Source organism: Rutidosis leptorrhynchoides, chromosome 7 (assembly GCF_046630445.1).
Source record: "Rutidosis leptorrhynchoides isolate AG116_Rl617_1_P2 chromosome 7, CSIRO_AGI_Rlap_v1, whole genome shotgun sequence".
Lineage (NCBI taxonomy): Eukaryota > Viridiplantae > Streptophyta > Magnoliopsida > Asterales > Asteraceae > Rutidosis > Rutidosis leptorrhynchoides.
The window spans coordinates 95,300,583-95,325,143 of NC_092339.1; the positions used below are offsets into that span (position 1 = coordinate 95,300,583).

Sequence of the window (24,561 nt, forward strand, 5' to 3'; positions counted from 1 at the left end):
TATCTAGGGTAGTACCTACCCGTTAATGTTCATACTTAATAGCTTAGTACAGAACCAATTACTACAATCTAAATAATACTTAACCATGGAAAATTATTGCATTTCATACTTCGCTATTTTACATATGCTTATCTTACATCAAACTTTAAGCAAACCACACTAATAATATTATACAAAACATTATATGATTCCATGGCTTAATACGGCAGTGCATCGTTCGGTCTATTTTCTAGGGCGTTTAGTTCCAATGAATGGCCTAACGCTTATCCTAGCTGTCTGCCTACGTTTTGGCTGAGGAGCCGAAGAACTAGATGCGGGGATAGCACTAATAGGAATAGCGGGAATAGGGGTGGTAGTGTTGAGTGGAATTGGTGCCACGTCATTCTCACTAAGTTCGGGATTTGAATTTTCTAATTCATTCGCTTTTCGTTTCTTTCCTTGATCGAATTTTTCTTTCGTAATTTCTAGTATTTCTTCCTCGGGTTCACTTTCTTCTTCGGGTTCACTTTCCTCTTCGGGTTCACTTTCCTCCTCGGGTTCACTTTCCGATATTTCTATAGTTGGTTCATCCGGAAATTGTGAGTCTTCCCCAAAAATACCACTTTCGTCATCGGATATGTTAATGACTGAAACACAATCTGAAGGTTCTGATTCGGAGTCGCTGAATGTGATAATAAGTTTCGAGCCCGACATCTATCACATAACAACTAACCCATTAGTACTTACATAATATTTACATATAAATTTTTAACCAACAGTGATAAGCAATGGTTTTTAAAATCAGACCCGGTCAAAGTCCAGACTTTACTAATGTATCCTAACGACTTCTCGGTTAGACACACTAATGCAAACCTGGTTCGCTAAGACCAACGCTCTGATACCACATGTCATAACCCGTCCTTAACCATAAGAACGCGTTAGATAACGTATGATTTCATTGCGAGGTATTGACCTCTATATGAGACATTTTTAAAAGAAAAACTGCATATATTATACATTACAAACCACGACCATTATTTTTGTTACAAGCTTAAGACAATAAAAAGAAGATTAACGTTTAGCGATAATCTTCGACTTACAAACTTTACAAATGATGACAACAACACGGTTTCTAGCATATTTTACAATACAACATCTCGGATATGCAGTTTTATTTTTGACACAAACATGCGTACGCAAGATCCTGGTTAGATCCAACATGATGCAGCGGAAGCTTTAGAAATCACCTGAGAATAGACATGTTTTAAAAGGTCAACATAAAGTTGGTGAGATATAGGTTTAATGCCGGCAGCAATATATATATAGACCACAAGATTTCGTATATAAACAGTTTAATAAAAGTATTCTAAGTGGTTGAGCACTTGGTAACCATACTTAACATTTTCACGTCGCATATTCCCTTTAATATGAAATCTTACTACACCGTACCAAGTGTAGTCACAAAACGAAGTACTGTGCAACCGTTGAATACTGGTCGTCCAGTCCGGTTGGGGTTGTCAGGCCCGATAGATCTATCAACAGGATTCGCGTTTACAATACCGCTGTAAATATTAGTTACCAAGCTACAGGGAAGTATGCCAGTGGTACAACTCAACGTAGAATATATTTTTCAGTTACTTGTGTCCATAATGTAAAACATAAAATACATGTATTCTCATCCCGAAATATTTAGAGTTTAAAAGTGGGACTATATACTCACTCTTGTCTTGATGATATATATAATTTGACTCGGTCTTCCGGTTGATATCACGAACCTATCCATATATAATATATCAATATGTTTTCATTTTAAAACAAACGTTATATATATATACTTGTTATACTTTTAATACTTAGAATAATTCCTTAGTCCGTAGTTAGCATTTCTTTGTTAGTAACTCAATTTTAATGGTTCATTTTTAGATGTTTAATATACCCGCAATGAAATAAACCAAAACCCCCAACGAAATAAGTAAAACCCCAACGTATATGAATTGGTCGAGATTAATCTTGACCCACGGTACCGGTGTTGTCAAATGACGTATTGCGTACATAAAGTACCGGTGTTGTCAAATGACGTGTTGCGTACAAACATGGAATCTTATGATTAATCTTCTCGTGTTGCTTACGGGTGATCCTGAACCATATGAAATTGAATTATGAGTACATATATATAAAATATCATGTTATCTTATAAAGATGTGATTTTATGTAAATTTTTCCAATGAATCCCGAAGTCAATTAAGTCTTGGATAACCAATTTTGTTTCGGTCATAGTTTCTTCGTTACAAGTCCGTTTTCGTTGATTCAAATTGCCATCTTCTTGGATCGAGTTCTTCTTTAAGACTATGAACTGTAAATACCTTGGTTTGTATTCAAAATCATACGGCATAGGTGAAAGTTTAGTGAAACATATGAAGTTAAACATTTTGTTACAACAAAATCATTTAATGACCATTTTTCCAAAAATACTTATACTTTGAAAAACCAAGTTTTACCTTGTTAAATTAACATATAAATAAGTTATGTTACATGTCTTGAAGTATTTTAAAAGTTAAGTTAGAAGGATCTATTTAGTTTGCAAACAAGTTTGAAAACATTCAAACTATGTTCTTGTTGTTAAACTTTTGTACCACAAAATAAGATAGCTATATATATATAAATCGAATAAGGTTATGAACATAGATTCTACCTCAAGTTCCTTGGATAAGTTTGCTGTAAAAGAGGAGTAAGAAGCTAGAATCAAAAGGGTGATAGAAGTGGATGAAAGATTGGAAGTAAGTTGGTGTTCTTGGAAGGTTTTCTTGAAGTGTTTTTGTATGGTTTTCTTATGGTGTTTTAGTATGGTTTTTGAAGCTAGATCTTCTTGGAAACTTTGCTGAATTGATTAAGGGTTTTAAGGCTTCAAAGTATGTGTGTGTTTTGCTAGAGAATTTGAGATAAAATGAATCAAAATGATGGAGTACTCATACTCCTTAAAAACGTGGGAATGGGGGGACAAGGACAAAAATTTCAAGTTATGATTTCATGTATCTAGCCTTATTTGTGTCCAAGTTCAATTACCTAGCTCTAAGGGCAGTAACAAGAGTAGGTTTGGTGGTGATTTGATGTGTATTTACTATTAGTAAATACGTATAGAAGCTAGGTATGATACGAGTATAAATACTCTAGGTATACGTATAGAAATTTTGTGAAAAATGGAATGAGGATTCAAATATAGCTATCTTTTGTGAATACACTTATATGGTTTTATGTATTTAAGTCTTTAAAAGTGATTAAATACATTACTTATACAATATATGTATAAACATTATATGTCTTAAGTATTTATGTCAAATAACGTTACGTATAGTTATCGTTTTGAAAACTTAAGTTAGTAGTTTCAAAATACACATATAACTTGTTGTTATTAATACAAAATGAGATATTAAAACATTTATTAATCATGTTAAATATGTATATATACATTTATATACACAAACATATAATTATCATATATTGTATAGTTCGTGATATCATCGGTCAAACTAGACGGTCAAACGTTGTGTAAAACTCTTTTCGGAAATATAAGTCTCGACAATTTGGATTGCTTATCATGTTGGCAAGGTTTAATTTATGTAAATATTAATCTTATAAGTATAGTATGATCGAAAAAGTGCGGGTCGTTACAAATACTATTATGTACTCACAATTAACATTCGAAAGCATTCAATGTATTTAAATTCCATTTTACCTCTATCAAACCCTAACTCAATAACCACAAAATCAATAATCATATTAGTGAAGTTTTCTTAATCAACCTGCACATCAAATTGAAGCTAATGATGCTAGGAACACATTTAATACTTGCACTTCATCATAACAACAACATTAAATCATCCAAAACTCAAAATCAAACACACACTTTTCAAGTTCATGGTAGTTACATTTAAACAACGAGATCAAGCATATAAATCATATATTCATGTTAGACTTGAGCCATAGACACTAATTAACAACTTTATAAGTTAAAAACATCAAGAACACAAAATCTAGTGATTTTAGAAAGTTACCCAAATGAGATGTAATCGGTATGGATTCGAAGAAGAAGATGCAAGGATTCCGAATATGTAATTTGTTTGGATTGATGCTTGCTCGATTTGATTTAGATGATGAATCTTTGTATTGGAGATTTAGAGAAAATGGTGAAAGTATGAAAAGAAAAGGGAAATGAAAATGAAAATGGATAAATGAATGGATGAGGAAGAGTGTTGACTCTTTGACCTAGTCACCTCTTTGCTCTTTTGACAATCTTAGTCCCTCAACTTTGGAAACGGGTGCGTGAATTACCTAAACGAGATAATTTTAAAATGCGTGTCAACGGGAGATGTTATAAATATATAACGGACTTTAAAATAGTTAAACAGAAAGTAAACGGAAAAAGGCGGGGTGTTACATTACCTACTCCTTAAAAGAAATTTCGTCCCGAAATTTAAGTAGGCGTAGTAGTCGTTGTTTCTTCCTCGGGATCTTGCGTTTTCGAATTCACGAATAAATGAGGATACTTCCTTTGCATTTGATCTAGTCTTTCCCAAGTAAACTCGGGTCCCCTTTTAGTATTCAAACGAACTTTGACAATTGGAATTCGGCTTTATTTTAGCGTTTTGAAGGAGAGGTCCACAATTTCGACCGGTTCTTCCACAAAATGAAGTTTGTCATCAATAGCAAGTTCCTCGAAAGGAATGATGAGTTCGGGTTCGGCAAAGCACTTCTTCAAATTTGATACATGGAAAGTAGGATGAACGAAGCTTAATTGAGGTGAAAGATCTAAACGATAAGCAACGGTTCCAACACGCTCCAAGATTTCGAAAGGACCAATATACCGCGGATTTAGCTTCCCGCGTTTCCCGAAACATATTACACCTTTCCAAGGTGCGACTTTTAACATTATGCGGTCACCGACTTGAAATTCGAGGTCATTGCGTCTTTTGTCGGTATAGCTCTTTTGACGACTAAGGGCCGTCCGGAGCCTATCTCGGATTTGAATGATCTTCTCGGTGGTTTTGTGAATGAGTTTGGGTCCGATGATTTGTGTGTCACCTACTTCGGCCCAACAAAGAGGAGAACGACATTTTCGGCCATATAACGCTTCGAATGGTGCGGCGTTGATACTCGCATGATAACTATTGTTGTAGGAGAATTTGGCGAGAGGTAAGTGCTTGTCCCAAGCTTTTCCGAAATTGATAATGCAAGCTCGTAGCATGTCTTCCAAAGTTTGAATTGTGCGTACGCTTTGTCCGTCGGTTTGTGGATGATATGCGGTGCTCATGTCTAAACGCGTTCCCAACGCTTCTTGTAAGGTACGCCAAAATCTAGAAATAAAATGGCCATCTCGATCGGAAATAATCGATAAGGGTACACCGTGACGGGCGAAGATCTCTTTAATGTAAAATTGTGCAAGTTTCTCCATTTTGTCGGTTTCCTTCATGGCTAGGAAGTGCGCGGATTTGGTGAGACGGTCAACAATAACCCAAATAGTATCATAACCGCCCACCGTCTTTGGTAGTTTGGTGATAAAATCCATCGTTATCCTTTCCCACTTCCATTGAGGGATTTCGGGTTGTTGAAGTAGTCCGGACGGTCTTTGATGTTCGGCTTTGACTTTGGAGCAAGTTAGGCATTTTCCAACATAAGTAGCAACGTCCCTTTTAATGTTCGGCCACCAATATTGTTCCTTGAGGTCGTGGTACATGTTATTGGCACCAGGGTGAATCGAATATCTTGACTTATGGGCTTCGTCTAAATTAAGGCTTCGTAGGTCCCCATAATTAGGTACCCAAATTCTTTTGGTGAAATATCGGAGTCCGTTTTCTTTAACTTCGAATCGAGAGGTGAGGATGTTCATGTGATCGAGAGAGATGTTTTCATCCTTGAGAGCCTCGTCTTGGGCTACACAAATTTGACTATTGAGGTTGGTGTGAATGGTGATGTTTAAAGCTCGGACACGAAGAGGCACCGCTCTTTCCTTTCGACTTAAGGCATCGACTACTACGTTTGCCTTCCCGGGATGGTAACGAAGCTCACAATCATAATTGTTTAAAGTTTCAATCCACCGACGTTGTCTCATGTTTAGTTGCTTTTGGTCGAAGATGTGTTGGAGGCTTTTGTGATCGGTGAAGATAGTACTCTTGGTTCCATAAAGATAGTGTCTCCACATTTTAAGTGCAAAGACAACGGCTCCGAGTTTGAGATCATGTGTCTTGTAGTTCCGTTCATGAATTTTTAGTTGTCGAGAGGCATAAGCAATGACTTTATTTTGTTGCATCAATACACACCCAAAACCATGTTTTGAGGCATCGCAATATATAACAAAATCATCATTGCCTTCGGGAAGAGACAAGATAGGAGCGGTGGTTAGCTTTGTCTTCAAGACTTGAAACGCAGATTCTTGCTCGGTCGCCCAAATGAATTTCTTTCCCTTATGAGTTAACGCAGTTAGAGGATGTGCAACCAAAGAGAAGTTTTCGATGAATCTACGATAGTACCCGGCGAGACCCAAGAATTGACGTATGTGAGTGGGAGTAGTAGGAATCTCCCATTTTCTAATGGCTTCGATTTTTGAGGGATCGACCTTAATACCTTGATCGCTTACAACATGACCAAGAAATTGAACTTCCTTCAACCAAAATTCACACTTGGAGAATTTGGCGTAGAGTTGTTCTTGTCTAAGGAGTTCGAGTACGAGTCAGAGGTGTTGTTCGTGTTCTTCTTCGCCTTTAGAATAGACCAAGATGTCATCGATGAACACAATAACGAATTTATTAAGATACGGTTTGCACTGGCGGTGTTCATGTTCATAAGGTCCATGAACACCGCCAGTGCATTAGTGAGACTAAATGGCATTACAAGAAATTCATAACTACCATAACGAGTCCGAAAAGCGGTTTTGGAGACATCTTCCCCCTTAACCCTTAATTGATGATAACCCGAGCGGAGATCGATTTTTGAATATACACGAGATCCTTGTAATTGATCAAAGAGGTCATCGATGCGTGGAAGAGGATATCGGTTCTTAACCATCAATTTGTTTAGTTCACAATAGTCGATACACATTCGTAGGGATCTATATTTCTTCTTAACGAATAAAATCGGAGCGCCCCATGGTGAATGGCTAGGTTGGATAAAACCACGATCAAGTAGTTCTTGGATTTGACTTTGCAATTCTTGCATTTTGGATGGAGCAAGTCTATACGGTACACGTGCTACGGGTGCGGCTCCCAGAATAAGATCGATTTGGAATTCAACTGGTCGATGAGGTGGAAGACCCGGTAATTCGTCGGGAAATACATCGGAAAAGTCACTAACAATTGGCACATCATCAATATGCTTCTCATCGGACTCGACTTTCTTAACGTGGGCAAGGATCGCAAAACAACCCTTACAGAGTAGTTTTCTAACTTTAAGGCACGAGACGAGGTTGAGTCCGGTGCAACTCTTATCGCCATAGACAATCAAGGGTTCACCGTTCTTGATAGGAATCCGAATTTCATTAAGATCGCAAAGAATGTGAGATTTCATTTTGGCTAACCAATTCATACCAATTATTACATCGAAGCTCCCTAGTTCCATGGGTATCAAGTCAATTTCAAACTCATTTCCCAAAATGTTTAACGTACACCCCCGGTAATATGTGTCGGCACTCAGTAGGTTCCCGTTGGCCACCTCAATGGCATTAGTAGTATCTAGGGGGAGTAATGGAGTGTTAAGAGTATGAACCAAAGTCATGGATATAAAACATTTATCGGCACCCGAATTGAATAAGCAAGAAACATAAGTTTTGTTGAGAAGAAACGTACCCGTGACTAGTTCATTGTCATCTCGGGCCTCTTGGGCATTAATGTTGAAAGCTCGGCCGCGTGTGTTGGGGTTAGCTTTCTTTTTCGGACACGCATTTCTAAAATGACTCGTTTGGCCACATTCAAAACAAGCACCCGGTTTTGGTGCATTGGGCCCCTTTTGAGCGACGAGGGCGGCACTTCTACAATCGTTGGCCACATGACCACTCCTTTGGCATCGGTGGCAAAATGATTTGTCACATTCACCATAGTGATGTTTGTGGCATTTGTTGCAAAAAGGTTTATTTCTACCATAACTTTTCTTGGCGTCGGAGGTGAAAGGCTTTTTGGTGAAGTTGTTGTTGTAGTTTCTTGATGGAGTGGCTTCCCATTTTCTTTTATTGCTACCCAACTTATCCTTGGCTTTAGGTGCCGGTACTACAATTTCGTCCACCGTTTCTATCAATTTGTGGGCCATATTCAAAGCTTCTTGATGATTGGTGGGTTTGGATGACATTACTCCGTGTTTGATGCTCTTTGGAAGACCATCCATGTAAAGTTCAACCCTTGAAGACTCGGGGTTCACAAGGTTTGGGCACATCAAGGCTAATTCGGAAAATCGTTGATTATAAGCCTTGAGATCGTTTCCGACCGCTTTTAAAGTTCTTAGCTCTTGTTCGAGCTTTCGGGTTTCTTCACGAGGGAAATATTCGATGATCATCTTCTCCACCATGTACATAGGTGTTCCACCATGTGAAGGCGACACCGGTGAAAATGTGAGTGGAGTATTTAATCTTATCTTGGTCCCGACAACCGCTTATACTAAAAACGGCTTCCATTTGCTCAAACCATCGGGTGAGCACAACCGGTCCTCCAGTTTCATCAAAAGTGTGAGGTTTACACCCCATGAAAGCTTTATAGGAGCATCCCTCGTTTGAGTTACCTGCTCCATTGTGGTTGTTGTTGTTGTGGTTGTTGTTATTGTTGTTGTTGTTGGATGAGTGTCCGGCCATGGCCGCATCTACGGCGGTGGCTATCATTCGTTATATAGATTGTTCGGGTGTTTCATGGCATGGCACACGGCGAGGAGGCATTGTTCCTTCAAAACACAAGAATATCGTTGATTAGTATTCTCAATAATACTAACCGTGGTATGGAACGAGGATAAAGAGAAAATTTTCCTTGACTTGCCTTAAATTCTTCATGTCATAATGTCGGAACGTTCATATGAGTCACCGTAATATAATCCTGGAAATTATATTACCTTAATTCATATGTGCATTCGACATTATTTCACGAAGTCAAGGTGGCGTGCCAATCAATTTAAACAACATGAGATTTAGATGGAATATAAGTTAGATATGAATAGAAGAGTTCGAGTATAAATGCACAAGTAGTCAAGTAATTCCTACTTCAAGTCTATATGCCGGTTGTAGTCTAGACTCACTAATGTACCCTACGACTCGTGGTTGATACCAATGAACTCTAAATCCCTACAACCAACGCTCTGATACCATCTGTAGCGACCCGACAAAATTGTCATTGACGGCGCCTTTTACTTAGGTCCCGTTACGTGGTCATAAGTCCTTAAAATGACGTTTGACCAAAATATGTCGTATTCATTTCAAATGTAAAAGTGTTTCAAGCTTACAAAGGTAGTTCCACGACTAGTTACATTACAAAGTTTAACGTACAAATGAAACCTATGCGACACAATTTTGAAAGTAAGCCAAAAGATGCTCCATGTATGCATATATACTCGACATCCAAGCAAGTATCAAAAAGAGTGCGGAAGCATGTATCACATAGCGTTTAAGGACCTGAGAAAATATATAGAAAACTGTCAACGAAAAACGTTGGTAAAATCATAGGTGTATTAGTAACGTTTGTTTTTGAACCACAAGATTTAATATAGTTGATTATCCAAATCGTTTGTATTCCAAAAGTATGTTCGCGAGAACCCAATTATCAAGACTTAACTATTTTGTACCCTGTTACGTAGTGTTAGAACATACACTATACTCGAAAATATATTTCATCCGCTAAGAGTAGCGAACCGTCCGAATGAGGCTCGTCAAGCCCATGTGATCACATAATATAAGTTCTCGTTTACACCCTGCAAGTGTAACTAATGATAATTGAATTGAGGCTTTTTGTTCAAACTCGCACGTGGAATGTTTGTTTTCGTACTTGTGTTCAAAGCATAAAAGTATGATACGTATATGTTTCTCATCCCATAGTTTAAAGTAAAAGTTGTTGACAAGGTGGGACTATGATCTCACCTTGAGTGCACGAGTAAAAAGTACTTCGCAAGTATACGTGTGCAAAGAACAATGCTAGTCTTGACCTAAACAAATAGGTCGTATCAATAACGGTAATCACGATTGATCAAAGATGTTCAATTAGTCCTATGGCTCGTTACGACTCGATTATATAGCATGTGAATCAGTTTGTCAAGTTTCATGCACGTTACAAGTAGTTAAGCATGTTAGAACAATCGTATAAATGTTTGGTTAAGCATGTTAGAACAATCGTATAAATGTTTGGTTAAGTTTGACTAAAAGTCAAAATTGTTCAAAGTCAAGTCAACGGGGTCGGGTCGGGCATCTGACAATTTTTCCATGATGAGGAATCATATATGAGCACATTAGTCAAATTTCATGTTAATCGGAGTTACGGTTAAGCGGAAAAGTTTTTATGAAGAACAAAACACAAATAAAAAGTAACTGGGCCTGCGCGCGGCGCACACTTCAACGTGAAACCAGGTCAGAAATTGACTAAAAGGGGAAATCATCTGGGTTTTCTGATTTGCACGGCGCGCATACCTGGAAAAATGCTGGTTTGCAGAAAATTGGCTAAGTCTCGAACCAAAACCCAAATTAACATAATTCATGAACCGAAAACATTCAAAACGCATACCATATATCGTTGGAAAGGTAATTTGACGAGGAACACAACTAAACACATTTCACCAATCAAATTATCATTTGAAATAAACAAAACCAAGTGGAAAGCTCATTAAATATCCACCATTAATGCTTTCAAGTCCAAAAATGCATATTTATGATTCGGGAATTAAATGCATACATATCATACGCCGTTTTGTAGGTAATTATACATAAAATACTATTATGTACTCATAATTAACATTCCAAAGCATTCAATGCATTTAAATTCCATTTTACCTCTATCAAACCCTAACTCAAGAACCACAAAATCAATAATCATATTAGTAAAGTTTTCTTAATCAACCTACACATAAAATTGAAGCTAATGATGCTCAGAACACATTTAATACTTGCACTTCATCATAACAACAACATTAAATCATCCAAAACTCAAAATCAAACACACACTTTTCAAGTTCATGCTAGTTACATTTAAACAACGAGATCAAGCATATAAATCATATATTCATGTTAGACTTGAGCCATAGACACTAATTAACAACTTTATAAGTTAAAAACATCAAGAACACAAAATCTAGTGATTTTAGAAAGTTACCCAAATGAGATGTAATCGGTATGGATTCAAAGAAGAAGATGCAAGGATTCCGAATATGTAATTTGTTTGGATTGATGCTTGCTTGATTTGATTTAGATGATGAATCTTTGTATTGGAGATTTAGAGAAAATGGTGAAAGTATGAAAAGAAAAGGGAAATGAAAATGGATAAATGAATGGATGAGGAAGAGTATTGACTCTTTGACCTGGTCACCTCTTTGCTCTTTTGACAATCTTAGTCCCTCAACTTTGGAAACGGGTGCGTGAATTACCTAAACGAGATAATTTTAAAACGCGTGTCAACGGGAGATGTTATAAATATATAACGAACTTTAAAATAGTTAAACAAAAAGTAAACGGAAAAAGGCGGGGTGTTACAAAAATAATGATTATGATTATGATCATGAATATGATTATGGTTATGATTGTGATTATGAATATGAAAATGATAAGATGATTATGATACAAGAATGACGATGATATTAGATCATGATGATGATGATGAAATGATAAGTGTTTGATGATGATGAACTAAGTTAATCATGCGGGTTAAGACCAAAAACAAATCGTTGGTTCATTAATTTAAAGGTGTTAACGGGTTAGCGGGAGGTCGCGGGTTCAAACTCAGACTTGGCCATTTTTTAGGGATACTTCTTTGAGGTAGTATTACTATTACCATTATTATCATGATTATTATTATTAGTATTATAACTACTATTATTATTATTATCATCATTATTATTATCATTATTATTATTATTATTATTATTATTATTATTATTATTATTATTATTATTATTATTATTATTATTACCATAAGTATTAGTGTTATTATTAATAGTATTCATTATCATTAAAATTAACATTTTTATTAAAAGTATCATATTTAGTAAAATTATCATTTTTATCATTAATATAAAAGTATCATTTTTAACTCTATTATCATTATTATTATTATTATTATTATTATTATTATTATTATTATTATTATTATTATTATTATTATTATTATTATTATTATTATTATTATTATTATTATTATTATTATTATTATTATTATTATTATTATTATTATTATCATTACTAATATTATTTTAGTATTGTTATAATTTTAACAAACAAACGATATATATATATATATATATATATATATATATATATATATATATATATATATATATATATATATATATATATGTATATATATATATATATATGTATATATATATATATATATATGTATATATATATATATATATATATATATATACAAAAATATATTTAATACATATAACATAACAAAATTAATATTTTTATTTATTTTAAATATATAAAATAAATATATGAAACATATAGGTTATTAATATAAAAATGATATAACTAATAAAGTTATATATATAAACTTGTTCGATTACAATTATGTGTGTTAATATATATATAAATGATATAGGTTCGTGAATCCGAGGCCAACCCTGCACTTGTTCAGTGCCGTCGTATGCATATTTTTACTACAAAATATCGTATAGTGAGTTTCATTTGTTCACTTTTACTCTTTATATTTTTGGGACTGAGAATACATGCGCTATTTTTACAACTGCTTTATTAAATGCTTTTGAAATATATTTTGAACTGAGAATACATGAAATGCTTTTATAAATGTTTGACGAGATAGAAACAAGCAAAACATTCCCCGAATGAATTATTATGCGGACAGAAGTTCTGTGGATTATTATTGAATTAGTTGGACGTGATAATTGCCACTAATTGTTGTGAATATTTTCCCCTGATTATTATTGCTTGGTAACCTAAGAATTAGAATCGGGTATGGCCCTAATTCACGCGAATCCTAAAGGTAGCTACCGGGTTTAACACCCCCACCTAGAATGTTCACTAGATGGAAGAGCTAGTGGGCGTGGTGTTTAGTACTTCGAAGTTTATATGATTATTATACAGACGAGATGTTCTGTTTTGGGGATATTATTGATGCGCATTATATGTTAAGGTCGGTTACCAAGCCAAGCTATGAAAGCAAAGTGAATGTTATGTATCGAGAGAATGATTTTATACACAGGTTACGTGTATGTTATTTTTGTGCACGAGATATGTTTACGGTTATTTAAAAATCGCGAGGCAACCTACGGGGTAGAAAAGGATACGAACCTACTCTGCTAAGCATTATGAAAAATGGTTTTGTACACGAGATAGGTGTACTGTATTTAAATCTTGTGGTCTATCAAAATTGATGAATTTTACTGTTTATGATAAACCTATGAACTCACCAACCTTTTGGTTGACACTTGAAAGCATGTTTATTCTCAGGTATGAAAGAAATCTTCCGCTGTGCATTTGCTCATTTTAGAGATATTACTTGGAGTCATTCATGGCATATTTCAAAAGACATTGCATTCGAGTCGTTGAGTTCAACAAGATTATTATTAAGTCATTTATAGTTTGGAAATATTATGAAATGGTATGCATGCTGTCAACTTTCGTTGAAATGAAAGTTTGTCTTTTCAAAATGAATGCAATGTTTGTAAAACTTATCATATAGAGGTCAAATACCTCGCAATGAAATAAACTTTTGTGAATCATTTATAATCGGTATGAACGGGTCCTTTCAGTGTACACTGATCACAAAAGTCTTCAACATATCCTTGATTAGAAACAGTTGAATATGAGGCAGCGTAGATGGGTTGAGATGTTGAATGATTATGATTGTGAACTTTTATATCATCCGAGAAAGGCCAATGTTGTGGCCTATGCGTTAAGTCATAAAGAGGGGGCTGAACCTCGCAGGTTTAGGGCCTTGAACATGACCATTCGAACAAACCTCGCAAGGCAGATTCTTGAGGCACAACAAGAACCCTTGAAGGAGGAGAATTTTGTGAACAGAAGGTCAGAGGCATGGCTAAGAAATTTGAGGTACGAGCAGATGCTACACGGTATTTTGTGGGACACCTTTGGGTTCCGAAATTTGGTGATCTGTGACAACTTGTTTTAGATGAGGCTCATAAGTCTAGGTACTCTATTCATCCTGGTTCAGGAAAGATGTATCTTGACCTTAAGGAGCTATATTGGTGGCCTAATTTGAAAAATGATGTGGCTACGTATGTGGCTAAGTGTTTAACCTGTGCTAAGGTTAAAGCTGAACAACAGAAACCGTCTGGGCTTTTGGTGCAACCTGAGATTCCCGAGTGGAAGTGGGAAGGTATTACGATGGATTTTATTACGAAGTTACCTAGAGTTGTGGGTGGTTATGATACCATTTGAGTGATTGTTGACCGACTCACAAAGTCAGCTCATTTCTTTCCTATTAAGGAAACAGATTCGATGGAGAAACCTACTCGTTTGTACTTAAAGGAAATTGTTTCAAGATATGGTGTTCCTGTATCTATTATTTCAGACCGAGACAGTCGATTTACATTGAGGTTTTGGCAATCCTTACAAGAAGCTTTGGGAACAAAATTGGATATGAGCACTGCTTATCATCCACAGTCGGATGGTCAGAGTGAAAGGACCATTCAAACGTTAGAAGACATGTTACGTGCGTGCGTTATTGATTTTGGTAATGGGTGGGATAGATATTTTCTGCTGACTGAGTTTTCTTATAATAACAGCTATCATGCAAGTATTAAAGCCGCATCGTTTGAAGCTCTGTATGGTAGAAAATGTAGTTCTCCTATCTGTTGGAATGAGTTCGGGGATGCTCAACTCACAGGCCCAGAGATTATTCATGAGACTACCGAGAAGATCGTACAGATTAAAGAAAGATTGAGAACCACCAGAAGTCGGCAAAAGAGTTACGCCGACGTTAGAAGAAAGGATTTATAATTTCAGGTCGGTGACCGTGTTATGTTGAAGGTATCACCTTGGAAGGGTGTAGTAAGATTTGGTAAAAGTGGAAATTTCAATCCTCATTTTGTTGGACCGTTTAAGATTACAGAGAGAGATGGACCTGTGGCTTATCATTTGAAATTGCCACAAGAACTCAGTGTTGTTCAAGACGTTTTTCATGTATCGAATTTGAAGAATTGTTTGGCCGAGGCTGATGAAACTATTCCTCTTGATGAACTTCATGTTGATAAACAACTCCATTTTATTGAGGAACCTGTCAAAATTATGGATCGAGAGGTTAAGACACTCAAGCAGAGTAGAATTCCTATCGGCCGAGTGAGATGGAATGCCAGACGCGGACCCGAGTTCACTTGGGAACGTGAAGATCAGATGAGGAAGAAGTACCCGCATTTGTTCCCAGATGACTAGTCAACCCCTACACCTACTTAAATTTCGGGACGAAATTTCCTTAACGGGAAGGTACTGTCACGACCCTACTTTTTCCGTTATATTTTACCGTTTATTATTTAACTTTCGTTAATTGTTATTCGTGCCATGTCATTTCTATGAACTATATTATTATTTTAGTAATAATATATTACTACGTAATTATTATGTGTTATGTGGATATTTGTATTTATATTTTAATTTGTACGTTTCTACGTGTCGTGGATTTCTATTCGGTGAATCATTTTGGTTTTCAAACCAACGGTCAAACTTTTGGGATTTTTAAATCCAAATTATTTTAAATATGACATTTTGATGTTATATGATTATATATAGTGTTTATATATTTTATTTATCGCGTATATGTTATCTCTTCGCTTAATTAATCGCGTAGTAGCGTTTTCGCGTTTCGGGCTTCGATCGGGCGCTCGGGCTAAAAGCAAATCAAAATTTTAACAATTTTGGGCCATGGGGCCCACTCCATACCCCCCCCCCCCCATTCGGCCGAATTAATCCAAGGGGGAGGGGGTTAGTCTCTTTTGCTTTTCATTTTTGTGGATTCATTTTTCATTTTGCAATTTATCAAAAACCTAAACTTTTCTCTCAACTCTCTTCTCCCTCTCCCCCATTTGTGGCCGCCGCCACCATCACCAAACATCATCATCATTCTTCATCAATTATAGCTTGGATCAAAGGGCTTCTTGTATAATCGGATTCTACACATCGTTCTCTACGCATTCATACCATTCGATTCTTGATTAGGGTATAAACCTTAACCCTAACTTTTTGATTTTTGCATTATTTTTCTGTTTTTTATGATTAATATGATAGTATAGTGCTTGTGTATTGTTGGATTAATGATTGTATGCTTAGAATCACTCGTTATTACATGTTTTCGGTTTGATTGATTGTGGACAGCAGACTAATTGACCATTTCAGTAAACTTAACTGATGTTTTTGTTAAATTAAAATGTCTAGATGTGTTCCTCTCATCAATACATTGATTTTAGACTCCAGATTCACGTTATTTCGATTCCCGGAACTTAAGTTATAATTAAAATGGTATTTTCATGAAATTAAAATATAAAAATGAATGTATTCAGGTTTGGTCCAACTTTGTGACCATTTTTAGAGTCTCTAGGGTGTACTAGTGTATTAGGATTGATGATTGGATGAACATTCATGTTCGGGTCATCGAAATCCGAGCCACGGATCACCCGGTATGACTAAAACAAGTTTTTGATCGGATTAAAGTCCCAAGTTGAATTATAACTGTTGGTCACAACCCGGGGGCTATTCTTGGGGTGTTCTTGAGGGCACTAATGTGTCAGGTGGTTTGGTTAGGCAAGGATATATATAAGACTCGCCGAAAACTGACAATCGGGGCTCAAGTTATGACCCGATGAACTTTTAATTAAAACTTATGGTTATGAAATAAAACTTATGATATAAATAATGATTTTCATTATAATTAAATTACTTGTGATATAAAAGTAATTATTTAAATTTAAAACTTATGATATATACATTTATTATATCATTTATTAATTACATTATGATTTAATTAAACATTTAATTAAACTTATGACTAATAATAATTTTTTTATTAATGAAAAATACTTATGGTAAGTATTAAACTTATGTTATAAGATTATTATAATAAGACTTATAATAAAGATTAATGAATTATTTAATTATTATAAGGCTTAGTTATTATTTAATTAAAATTTAATTATTAAATACTTATGGTTTAATAATTATAATTAAATACTTATGATATGATTAAAAGTTATTGTTAATTAATCATACTTATGTTATGATTAATATTTAATTAATAAATTAAATACTTATGTTATATTAATTATATCATTTAAACTTATGTTAACTTATTAAATCAATTTAATTTAATTAAACTTATGATATGACATGATTATACATATATGACTTTAAATAGCATTATAACTTATATTATTAATATAATATACACTTTAAGATTCAACGTTGACTATGTTTGACAAAGGTTGACTTTTGAGTTGACTTTCGATTGACTTTGACTTTCAGTTGATTTTTGTTGACTTTCTAATTAAGGAAACTTTCCTAAGTTAAAACTTACTAAAAATAGAAACATTCTAATTATAGAAACTTTCCTAATATAGAAACTTTCTAAATATGGGAACTTTTCAAAAATAGAAACTTTCCAAAAATAGAAACTTTTCAAAAATAGAAACTTTCTAAAAATGGAAACCTGCTAAAAATAAAAACTTTCTAAAAATAGAAAATACGTGTTATACGCTGTCCTGATCAAACCGAAACATACTGAGTGTTGTTCTATGTTTACTTGCAACTAGTACTATAACTATCATACTAAGACTTGACCTAATTTAGTTATTTATATAGACCTGCTTTATTTATAGGTTGACGTTGTGATCATTCTTGATCACTTACTTCATTTGTGGTTCACATTTTTTGTGTTACTACCTCGTTTACGTTAAGGTGAGTTATAGTCCCATTTTCATACTATTTTAAAGTATTTTGGGATGTGATTACATGCATTTTGTTTTACGTTTAGACACAAGTGGCAATTAAATTTAAGTTATTCATTATGAGTTGAACGAAAATATTCTCTAGTCTGGTAACTGAAATCACTGGTTTCTACTGGTGAACGCGAATCCTATGGATAGATCTATCGAGCTTGACAGCCCCATTTCGAGCTAGTTGCGCTAGCAATTTATAATCGAAATGTATTAGTACTTCGTTATTATTTTAAGATACACTTGTTCAGTGTGTGTGTGTGTGTGTGTGTGTGTGTGTGTATATATATATTGTATTTGGTAAGGGTATGGAAATGGTTAAGTGGTTACCAGGTGACTCATAGATAATGGAATAATAGTTTAATATTTTCTAACATTTTTAAATCTTGTGGTCTAAAGTTTATACGTTTATTTAAACCTATAATTCACTCAACATTTTTGTTGACAGTTTACTCGCATGTTTTCACAGGTACTTGATTTGTTTGGGCTTCCGTTGTGTTAGAGGGTCTGCATGCATTTGGGCAGATTTTGTTAAATATTTTATGAAACATTGAACTTGCATTCTCTTTTGGTTTATTAAATTGTGGGTATTTGGTTGACAATGTTTTATGTCAACTTTCGTTATTTTAATATGTTGGGTTTGTTTAAACTACATATTTTGGTAAATTTCTTTTTTGGGTAACTTTTTGAATAAAGAATGCAATGTTGTTTAATAAATTCATTTAAAGTTCGATCATGCTGTGGGACCAAGTGACGGAGCCGTTAAGGGTACTTGACGAGGCCATCAGAGTACATATACATTATTTTTTTTCTAATTATATATAGTGTAAATTATTCGTTAAAGAACAATGATATATAAATAAGATGGAGATGAACATGCGATAAACAAATATAAGAATAACGCAAAAAAATTGGTAAATAAAAATTGCATATATGTAATGTCTATTAAAATATAGAAAAAATTCCTGTAAAATTCGTCTAAATAAAGTTAAAAAAAAAAACCAATTAAGCTTCGAATGTCGCATTCTCTTTTCCCTTTTGTAATGTTTCTTGATCGCCTCTTCCATCTCTATTTAATAAAAAGACACAAATTTTGTTAATCGGTCATTATTTATCGCAAAAACATGTACAAATACTTTTTAGAAACAAAATAAATAAAACATAATATTTTACCAATTATATTATGTAAGTACTTATTGTACTTACATGACTTGTTATACTTGCATATTTGACATTCACTTATTTTACTTTTATGTTATATTGCATTATATTGTTACATGCTCTTTTTACCTATACATATCGTATTGGAGTATACATTATTCATGGTAAAGTTTCTATTTTATCAACTGTACTTGTATATTTTTACTGCACATATCGGAATTCATGGTTCTTTCTGACCGGAGGTCCCTAGGAAGCAGCCTCTCTGCTCTACAGAATAGGGAGGGACGACTTCCTCTACCTGGGGATCGATAGGTATCCGTGGATGGAGGAATGACTTCCCTTTTACTTTAGGGTAGAGGAAAGGACTGTCTACATCTAACCTCCCACATACTCCACTTTAGTGGAATTGGGTATTGTTGTTGTTGTTTTTGTTGTTGTTGTTGTTGTTGTTGTATTTTACCAATTGCGATGTCGTCATCTTTCAATATATCAATTACTTCATCTTCAAATATAGGAGTACTTGATTGTTTTATCCAATGTTAGGTGCAAATCAAAGCTACCACTATTTGGGTTGACAACCTTGTTCTATACGGGTCAAGTACACGATCACCCGTACTAAATGCCGACTCGGATGTCACGGTGGAAATTTGTATTGCCAATATATCTAACACAATTAAAAGTTCAAATACAATTAATATAACAATCTTGAAGGAAGAAGTTTCCTGTTTGAGGCACAAATTTTTGTAGATTTATGAGCACAAAAGTCGACACCGTAGGTATGTAGGGAAATAGGGATTTTTTTGATTATTTTTTTTACTTATGTCATTCTAATATTCTATTTTATAGTATGTGTATAATTTCGGTATTTGGTGCCGTAATCCCGGTTATTTACCGGAACTGTAACCATAAAATACCGGTGCCGAAAACGTTGATTTCTTAAAACCGAAACCGATACCGCTTACCGTTCGGTACGGTTTTCGGTACCGGTACCGGTTCGGTACGGGATCGGTTTCGTTTTTTCGGTCCATTTGCTCATGATTTGCTAGATGAGTACAAAGCGATAGAATTTGTATATACTAGAAGTCGTGACAAAGTAAAATTGTTGGAAAAAGAATTACAAAAGCTTAATCAATTCAACAAAGTACTAATTGATGAAAACAATGATTTAAAAAGGTCTTTAAAGTATAAAAATAAATTTGAATCATCAAGAAACAAAATCGATTTGAAATCACGTCACGACTCTAGTACCTACAAAACAAGTACTCTAAGTCCAATGTCAATCATTAGGAAAATTAAAAACTTGGGAAAGTTAAACCAATCTATCAATTCAATGGATGGGATAAATCGAGGGTTGCGTAACTTAAGAATAAATGAGAATCAATGATCACAATGCACGCAAGGATAATCTTGTCAAAACTTTTCTAAAACTAATGAAAGATTTTCTTACAATATGATCAAACAAAAGGGAAAGAGGATGGTGCATATAAAACTCAATGTTTCTTAAGTATATTAGTTAATGTGTCATCATTAATAATCAATTTTAAATAGCACATCCTTAAATGATTATAAAGGACACTTAATGTGATTAAGCTTAGGATAGAAATCAATGCTTAACATGAAAGGATGAGAAATCCTATTGCATGCTAAATGTAGGTCAAAATGCCTTATATGTATAATATAGTATATGTGTACCTTTATATATATATATATATATATATATATATATATATATATATATATATATATATATATATATATATAAACAAACATACCTTCATACGTGTCATTGATGATGAAACATAGGTTAGATGTGATCATACAATGTTAAGCAAAGAAAACTTGTCTTCAAGTTTTTATATAGAAAGAGAAAATCACCCAAATACGCTCGACTTGAAGATACGGACAAACTCCCCTATCAGAAGTTGCACGGTCGAACCACGGCCAACCGTACACTCAACCGCAAAGTGTTATCCCTCCACGACCGAACCCACGGTCGACCGTACGGGTCCCGACGACTTTTAAATCTCAAATCAAGCCCTCACTTTTCATTTCCCTCAAAATATATTACACTCATTCTCTGTCATGGCTCAAGACTTCGAACCGCACACTGAAGAATTTTCTTTCACTCAATCTTAATCTTCACTCTCGGTAAGATTAATCTATGAATTCCCTTCATTCAATTGTGTTCATATGATGAAATCTTCAAACATCATTTGAAGAAACCCTAACTAGAAGATTCTAAAACTTTAAATTGATGAAAATAATCAAATGTGTTCTTGAAAACATCAAAAAAATGTTGAAATCATGATAATAATGCATTAATTCAAGTTATGAATTTTAGGGTTCATCATACCATTAGATTAGGTTTTCATAAAATCATTGTTCACATATTGCAAGTACATTATCACTAATATAGAGTAATAATGTAGATAATTGTAACCTCAAAACAATCATGTATTGATGAAAATCAAGTTTGCAAAACGTTAACTCATGTGAACATTATGAAAATCATTATTAATCTAAGTGCAAACACATTATCACCTAAAGAGGGTGAGAATGTGAAGAAATTTAACATCAAAACACTATGTATTGATGATAACCAAGTTTGCAAATCATTGACACATATGAATATTATGAGAACAAGCATTCATACAATTGCAAACACATTTCCAATAAACGAAGGTGAGAATATGAAGAAAGGTAACATCAAAACACTATTTTATTAATGTTAACTAAGTTAGCAAAACATTGATTACACAGTCGAGTCATTTATACGTACACTTTAAATTGAGTTAAAGTATTATTGTATAGGAAATGGCAAGGACCAAGGATGCTGAATCAAGGGGAAAGAAAGCTTACAACCCTCCGAAAACTCAAAGTCTCAGAGTCAACAACAACAAGCAATTCCTCAATGATAGAAAGATAGCCGAAGGAAGAAGGGTTGCATATACTCAATTACTCGATCTTATGTAACGCTCTTAAATTCATTGACAAAAGAGACAAAAGGAAAGATTTTTTTTTTTAACGGTGGCATGCCGTGCCATATTTTGGCAGGCCGTGCCAGTTCAGGACTGGTGAAAACAAGTTCAAGTTGCATACTGTGCCACTCTTTTGGCACGCCGTTCCATATCAGGCCTGGTAAATCACAACTTTTTTTTTCTTCATCATATTAACTCATTTCAATACCATTGTGCACAATTCAAGTACCACATGATTTAACTTCACACAATACACTAAACCAATATTTCAAAACCATTTAGGTGTCTATATAAAATCATTTCAAGCAAAAGACACATTCACTCTATTTCATACAAAATACATGTTTGACCTATAATGTTACTAAGTGGTTGTCTAGAGCTAGATAAAGAGGAACTTTCAAACCACTTACAAAACCATTTTGATCATACTTGAATACCTTAAAACTAAACAACCTTGAATCATAAGCATTTGCACACATGATCATCCGCATTCAATAACATAGATCATCATAATAATAAAAGCAAGATTTAGAAAGTTGCTTTCACTTACTCGAGCTAGTTTCTTACTTTAATTTTCTTTGCAACTCTCTACTTTCTCTTCGCTTGTCAAAACCTTTAGAGATCTTACTAGGGCTAAAATCTTCGCTTCACTCAATGCATTTGTGCGAGCCCGCCTTTAAACCCTTTACTTTTTCCCAAGAATCCTACAAACATAACATCAATGAATATGAGTAATCTTAATGCTTAGTGAGTACATAGAGTATAGCTACTGATTAATGATAAACATGTTTAAATTGTAATATTCTCATCCAAGACCAGCTTGAATGGTAGCTAATCTCTTTTAGAAGGGTTGTAAATCCTTGCACCTTCGTCAATGCTCCATGACACATCATGCCCTTCATCGCTAAGGAACCATAACATCACACATCTAAACATAATTCATTCGTAAAAAGAAACATTACAATAATCATAAATCATAAATTCGCATAATACATACCTTGCTTACTCGTTTAAGTACAAGTACATCCCCCACTTACCTATTGTGGTCCTCATAATTTGGCTCGTCCCATCGAGATTTCTTGTCCATTAGTCCATCATAACTCATTTCCCATCCTTCCATCCAAAATTCTTTACTATTAAAATTCTTAAAGACTTATTTAACTTCATGAAATTGTATTAGCGACTTTGACGCATCGACATAGTAATATCGTCCAACATGTTGCTCACTAACTAGGCATAAAAATTTGTAACTTTGATGATTTAACTATTTTTATATTCTTCTATGAAATCATGAATTAGTCGATAAAGACATTTACAATTGCCTTAACCGCATTTAAAACTCTGCATAATGACATCACAATTGTACTACACATTCATATTTGAAGACTAGTCTTCAAATATGAATGTGTAGTATAATTGTGATATCTGCAAGTTGCAGATTCGTAGGAATGTATGCAGTTTGAATAAATCCATCTTGCACCTTTTCCATTGTAAAATGACAATCGATGTCTAAGTGTTTTGTTCTCTCATGAAAACAAGGATTTGCAGCAATTTGTTGTGCTACTTTATTGTCACAGAATAACGTGATATGAATCTGAACATCAATGTGTAAATCCTTTAACAGATAAGCTAACCAAATCAATTCACATGTAGTTGTGGCCATGCTCCTATATTCAGCTTTTGTTGAGGATCTTGAAACAGTAACTTGTTTCTTTGTTTTTCAAGATACCAAAGCATGACCTAAAAATATGCAATAACCTGTTAAAGACTTTCTTGTCATCAGACAAGCAGCCCAATCTGAATCAGAAAACCCTGCAACCTTTAACTAGTGGTTGAATAGGATAAAATAAACCCTTTGATATTGAGCCCTTCAAATATCTAAGGAGATGATTAGCTGCCTGCATATGTGTATCCTTTGGTGCAGAAATGAATTGACTTAGATGTTGCACAGCATATGAAATTTCTGGCCTTGTTATTGATAGGTAAAGTAACCTACCCACCAATCTTCTATAAGTTTCAGGTGAAGATAAAGGTTTACCTTTATCAATGGACAACTTTATCTGTGCTGGTAATGGTGTAGAAACTGGTTTACTTGCTGTTAGGCTTGCATCCTTTAACAAATCAAGTACATATTTCATTTGATGAAGATATGTACCATTGGTTGTTCTGCAAAGTTCTATGCCCAAAAAATATCTTGCCACACCCAAATCTTTTATAGCGAATTTGACATCTAAAGCGTGCTTCACCCTGAATTACTTGTGATAAGTATGTCATCAACATACACCAATGCAATAGTGAACACATCATTTTGATC

The 24,561-nt window shown here is 34.3% G+C and overlaps 1 long non-coding RNA gene across 1 annotated transcript in view; it reads left to right on the plus strand.

Annotated features, from left to right (window-relative positions):
* Positions 1-24,561, plus strand: part of LOC139857462 (uncharacterized) — a 219,855-nt gene that overhangs the window by 144,567 nt on the left and 50,727 nt on the right. The gene's annotated exons all lie outside the window — the stretch shown is intronic.